Here is a 6956-nt window from a genome sequence, read left to right as displayed (position 1 = left end):
TTCCACTTGCTTTCTAGTCTCCAAGAATTTTTCAAAGTTTTCTTCTGATGATGACATAATTTTCTAAGTTTCCAGATCTACAACAAATTGATTCTGTTATTTAATGGCATTTCTGCAATTCTTAGAAATTCTTAGTGGAAAAGGTAGAAATATAGGACATTACTCTCTCTTGTTATTATTTCCAGTTTGCATTCCTATTTATAACTTATTCATGTGACATTCATGTTTTAAATGCTAGATTAAAATTGAGAAGCAGTGTAACGTTAACAAGGTCAGTTATAACTGATGAACACAGACTCACATCTGGTAGAAACCCTAAATTCTCTAGGCACCGAATAAGCAGTTGTGGCTTCTTTCTCTTTAACTACTGAAATCTGATTATCAATTCATATCATTAAAGTGTGGTAGAAAAACTAGTTCAAACTTCTTTTCACAAAAATAAACCATCAATCAGGAAGAAAAATCACTTGCATGAGTATATTTACTGAGATCTCCCAGGGTCAGGACTGCGATGTAGCATTCTTAGTCTTAGGCCACAGTTTACTTCTATTTTTAAACCACGAATACACTTCGTTTTTGATTATTGGGTAGAAAAGCTGCTGTATGTGAGTGCAGAAAATGAAGTTTGACAGACAATGGATTTAAAAATAAAAAAATATTTCATATTTTACATGTATGTGCACAAAATATATATAGTTCTTATACAATATCAATAATAATGTATCATACATTTTATATCTATATATATTTTGTATTATGTACTTAAATGTATACTTTTTACAATAGTATATAGTTAAATTCAGTGTTTTTGTAACTGAATGAACCTAAAAACACAGACAATTGGCTAAAATTGGCTATTTTTCTGTGCCTTTAGAATCTATGTTTCAATTAATGGCTAATATTTAATTATTTATGATAAATGGCCTTGAAAATGAATAAATTCAATTAAAGGAACAAATGAATAAAAAATAAAGGAGGAAAAGTTCTTTCCCTACATTTTTTTTTTTCAAACCTAAGAATCTTATTGTAGGTCAACATTGTTTTACATGAAAAAGTAATAAAGCTTACACAATATGTTAGTCAAGTGTGTATTGATTAGCCGTTTGTGCCCTACTTTTGCAATAGTTTTGAAAAGGGTGCTCTAAATATGTCATATTTCTCTAATCTCTAGAGTGAAAATAAGTCCTTTGTGGATGTTTATTCTTCCACAGTCAGATCATTGCTTCAAGTCTGTATCATTCAAATAGATTGTTAAGTGATATTTCAAAATAACAAAAGAAGTTATCACAAAAACCAGCACACAAGTAATCCATCGTATATCAATTTTCAGAAATATCTCAGCTCAGGTGTTCATGGACAGAGGAGCCTAGCAGGCTACAGTCCATGGGGTCTCAAAGAGTCAGACATGACTGAGCAACTAACACATACACACATCAGATAAGAACATGTTGTTCAAGGAAACAATTTTTAATTCACTGCTCTTAACAACACAATGCAGTCATTTATTTTACAATTAGAAGTGTTTTAAATTTGTTTCATGTTATACCAGGGAAGAAAATAATCCTTGACCAAGGAAATAGGTGTATTTTCCCTAGTATCTATTATCTCCTTAGGGTCACACATTAATGTTATTTTGGATATTCTTTAGTTTACTCAGATATGAAATTATGCATTATTCATCTACTTACCCTTTACAGTGTACATTTTCATCACTAATATTTTAACTAAACCCCATAAAGAATGTTAGCTAATGTTATAGAGGAAATTTAATCTTCCTTCAGGTCCCCTAAACTTAGAATAAAAAATATTTCTGATAGGAGAGAAGTGCTGTGATACTTTGGGATAATAAAATTTCAAAAGAGATGAATGTTTTTATTAGAAAAGCAATTGTTATTTATAGGAAAAAGAATTATTTAGGAGAAGAAATAAAGGTAAATTTTCTCTTAAATTTTTTCTAAGTTGTAAATAAACAATATAGAGAGCCTATAAATGTTGAAAAAATCAAATTACAGACACTGAAATAGATATATTTCAATAAGAGTTAACATAAAAATGTTTCACAGGTGACATTAAACCTATTTCACAGGTGACATTAAATCTAAAGTTTACTTCCTCAAATGTAATTGAAAGCAAGTCAGTGTATGTATAATGTTTGGACATATGAGGACATAATTATATTAGCACCTAAATTAGCCACTAATACAGAGATCTTAAGTCAATCACCTTGAGACTTTAAGACTTTTCAAGATTAGTAATCTAACTAGTGCAAAAATAAGATACTGCTCTATTTTATTAATCTGTTTGCTTTGTCTTACATTTATAGTAGTTTTAATTAAAACTGCATTTTCTAAAAAAGTTTCAAATACATCATACAAATTCTGCAAGAATGTTACACTTACCATGCTTCAATTAAAAGTAAATCTGAAAAGACTTGCCTAATGCAAGTTAAATCATTATTTGAACTACTGTAAGTTTTTACTAATAATACAAAAAAATTTTTAATGCCCATCTGGAAGAATATAGTGTTACAGCTACCTACTTCTATTATTTCAAGGAAATGTAAATAAATTGGGTACCAACCCTTTCTGTTACCATTGATTCATTCCTAATTAACACACTTGTCCCTTAAACAAAATCAAAGAAGTGTTGTGGCTGAGTTCATCTTCTCATTAAAAGGATTATTGGCTTCAAACTGAGTCAAGAGTTGTGTTCTTTAATCTCCAAAGGGGGAAAAATTTGCTATCAAAATGATTTAGTATGAAGGATTCAAACTGCAATTTGAAAATGAAAACATGGGGCCTAGTGGACCTTCCACCAGTGAACCGAATAGAAAAGCATGATAATGAACTACAGGGACAGGAAGACTGATGAGGATTCTTGCCCATCTTTTAGCTTAAAAATTGGTTGCAAAAAGGAACATAATGTACCTTTTTCTTTTGATATGAATTAAAGCTAAACCAGCAATAACCTTTGAAGAAAAATATCATTTATATTCAGTATATCAAAAATAAGGCATACAATGTATTCTGAAGGTGAATTATTTTAATTTAAATTTTAAAGATTAAAGGGATGAAAAACATTTTTGAAGTCATATGTCTACAGTCTCATTAATAATAGATTTTAGTAACTAAGTAAACTTTTTATTACAATTTTAATATGATGTAGAAGCAGAACACAGAGGATTTTTTAAACAGTGAAAGCACTCTGTGATACTGTAATGATACACATATGTCATTATACATTTTTCCAAATGCTTAGAATATACAGGGGCGAAAGCTAAGGTTAACCATGGACTTTGAGTGTGTCAATGTAGGTTAATCAATCATGATAAACGTACCACTCTGAAGGGAGATTTCTACAACAGTGAAGGCTATATATGTGTAGGGCAGGGAGTATATAGAAAATTTTGTATCTCCTTTTCAAATTTTGCTATGAACCTAAATTACTCTCAAAAAAAAAAAAAATGAAGTGTTAAGAAAATGGTGTAGAAAGTAGTGTGGATTACCCAGGTGAAAGTGTTAGTTGCTCAGTCATGTATGACTCGTTGTGACCCCAGTGGACTGTGGCCTGCCAGTGTCCTCTGCCTATGGATTTTCCAGGCAAGAATACTGGAGTGGGTAGCCATTCCCTTCTCCCAGGGACCTTCCCAACCCAGGGATTGAACCCAGATTTTTCATATTGCAGGCAGATTATTTACCATCTGAGCCACCAAGGAAGCCCACATGGTGTGGACAGATATTTTATTTATAAGTGTAATAAAGGAAACCAAGTAGTCATCCACATTTGCAGGCCCAATGTTAATACATGTATATGTATATGTGCAGACACAATTCACATATCACAAGCTGCTAGTGGGAAATATGGCAAACATGTTCCCCTGGTGGCTCAACCAGTAAAGAATCCACTTGCAGTGTGTGAGATCTGAGTTCTATCCCTGGGTTGGGAAGATCCCCTGGAGGAGAGCATGGCAACCCACTCCAGTATTCTGGCCTGGAGAATTCCCATTGACAGAGAAGCCTGGTGGACCACAGGCCATGCGGTCACAAAGAGTCAGGGCACTTCCTTCAAAAGGACTTGAGAGCTAGATATGAGAGCTGGATAATAAAAATGGCTGAGCACCGAAGAACTGATGATTTGGACTTTGGTGCTGGATAAGATTCTTGACAGTCCCTTGGACACCAAGGAGATCAAACCAGTCCATCCTACATGAAATCAACCCTGAATATTCATTAGAAGGATTGGTGCTGAAGCTGAAGTCCCAATAACTTGGCCACATGGTACAAAGAGCCAACTCACTGGAAAAGACCCTGATGCTGGGAAAGATTGAAGGCAGGAGGATAAGGAGATGACAGAGGATGAGATGGTTGGGTGGCATCACTGACTCCATGGACATGAGTTTGAGCAAGCTCTGAGAAATGCTGAAGGACAGGGAAACCTGGTGTGCTGCAATCCATAGGGTCACAAAGAGTTGGACACGATTGAATGATTGAACAACAACAAAAAACAATGGTATTTTCCCCAGATTTTCATCTGTTCTAGCATTCTAAACCCCACCTAGGACACTCCAGCACAACTAGATGGCTCAGCAGGTAAAGAATTCTTCTGCAGTGCAGGAGACACAGAGACATGGGTTCAATCCCTGGATCAGGAAGATCCTCTGGAGTAGGAAAATGGCAACCCTTTCCAGTATTTTTGCCTGAAAAAACCCATGGACAGAGGAGCCATGTGGGCTATAGTCCAAAAGGTCGCAAAGAATTGGATACTACTGATTGACTAGGAACTAAGAACACACAAGTGAAAGTGAAAGTGGCTCAGTCACATCTGACTCTTTGCGACCCCATGGACTGTAGCCAGCCAGGCTCCTCTGTCCATGGGATTTTCCAGGCAAGAATACTGGAGTGGGTTGCCATTTCCTTCTCCAGGGGATCTTCCCGACCCAGGGATCGAACCCAGGCCTCCTGCATTGCAGGCAGACGCTTGAATCCCTGAGCCACCAGGGAAGGCCATAAGAACACACAACTGTGAGTCAAATCATTGGTTTTCTAAATATTTTGACTACCTGTAAAATATGATTTCAAAGACAAAAAAGCATAAAACATCTTTAAAATATTTTACTCTACTTTTAACATGAATAATAGTCTTTGACAATATGTTATTTCTTGATATAGTTTATTTCTTATGAGATTTAACTTTCTGCTAATACAGGTGAAAACAACTGAGTTTTTATACATCTTGAAATAGGTTCTGTATGGTTCACTGCAAAGAACTGAAAGGTTAATTGGAAAGACCTATATCAACAATCAAATATAGTCACTTCTTTATTGTAAAGCAGCTTTTGAGTTTTATAAATTTAGTGGAACCATTTTTTTCCTATGACAAGAGTCTCTGCTACACTGACTTGTCATTATTTTAAATGGAAGATTATCAGTAGAATTTTTTTTAAGGTAAAGGAAGAAAGATATAATAATTACTAACATTAATCAAACACCTCCAGTACATTGAGAAAGTTTTATGGTTTTCTCATTTTGCTAGTGGTTTAGAAAATAGATTTGGAGGAAAAAAAATATCAGATTCAGATATTATCTTTGCAGCTTCCTAATGCTTACTTGGAGAAGGAAATGGCAACCTACTCCAGTGTTCTTGCCTGGAGAATCCCAGGGACGGGGGAGCCTGGTGGGTTGCCGTCTATGGGGTCGCACAGAGTTGGACACGACTGAAGCGACTTAGCAGCAGTAGCAGCAGCAACGCTTACTTTTGTCAAATTACTTCATCTTACCAGTTCTCAGGTCTCTCATTAGTAAAGTTAGGGCTAATGATAACGTCAGAGAATTGTTTTGATAGTTACTTACAAGGCCCATGCTATACACATAGCTAAAACTCAATCATTTTATCTATTTTTATTATGAACAACCTTGAAATTAGAGTGTTATTATTTATTCTCAATATAGATGAAAAGTCTTAATGTCAGATACATTGTTACTTTAACAGTGGTACACAGCTACTAAAATGATGGAGCTGAAATTTTAAATCCAAACAACTACACTCTGTGTAGCTGATAGCTGCCTTCACTTGCAACAATAGTTATTTTTTACCATATAACCTGAAAGGTGGAAACATATGTATAGGAATGGGAAGTAGTTATATTTATTTTATTTATATAGAAATATGGTGTATGTATATATATAACTGGGGTATAATTGCTTTACAGTGTTGTGGAAGTTTCTGCAGTATAACAAAGTGCATCAGCTATAAGTATACACATATCCCCTTGCTCTTGAGATCCTCTCCCTCTTGAGCCTCCCTCCCACCGAGCTCCACTCCACTTTCCCTCCACCTCATCCCTTCTCTACCCCATACCCCCAATCCACCAACCCCTCAATCCCACCCACCCCTCCATCCCACACCTCTAGGTCATCAGAGCACTGAGCTGAGCTTCTGTGCTATACAGAAGCTTCCCACTAGCTAGCTACTTTACACATGGGAAGTGATTTTATATTTAACTACTCAGATTTCATATAGTAAATTCTTGGTGATCAATGAGTTCAAAACTGGTCTAACATTTATGTGCTGTGTGCTGTCTTTAGTCCTTCAGCCTCAAGCCAAACTATAGGGAGGGAACACAGCCTCACCCATCAGGAGAAAACCGCATTAAAAATTTACTGAGAATGGCCTAGGTCGCCAGAAGAAGACCCAGTTTTCCTCACAGCCAATCCCTCCCATCAGGAACCTTGCACAAGCTTCTTATGCTCATTCATCAGAAGGCAGACAGAATGAAAACCACAATCAGAGAAATCTAACCAAACTGTTCCCATGGACTACGACCTTGCCTAACTCAATGAAACTATGAGGCATGCTCTGAAGTGCCACCCAAGACAGACAGGTCATGATGGAGAGTTTGGACAAAACATGGCCCACTATAGAAGGGAATGGCAAACCACTTCAGCATTATTGCCTTG

The sequence above is a fragment of the Bos mutus genome, chromosome 16 (genome assembly GCF_027580195.1).
Source record: "Bos mutus isolate GX-2022 chromosome 16, NWIPB_WYAK_1.1, whole genome shotgun sequence".
NCBI lineage: Eukaryota > Metazoa > Chordata > Mammalia > Artiodactyla > Bovidae > Bos > Bos mutus.
This window is presented reverse-complemented; position numbering follows the sequence as displayed.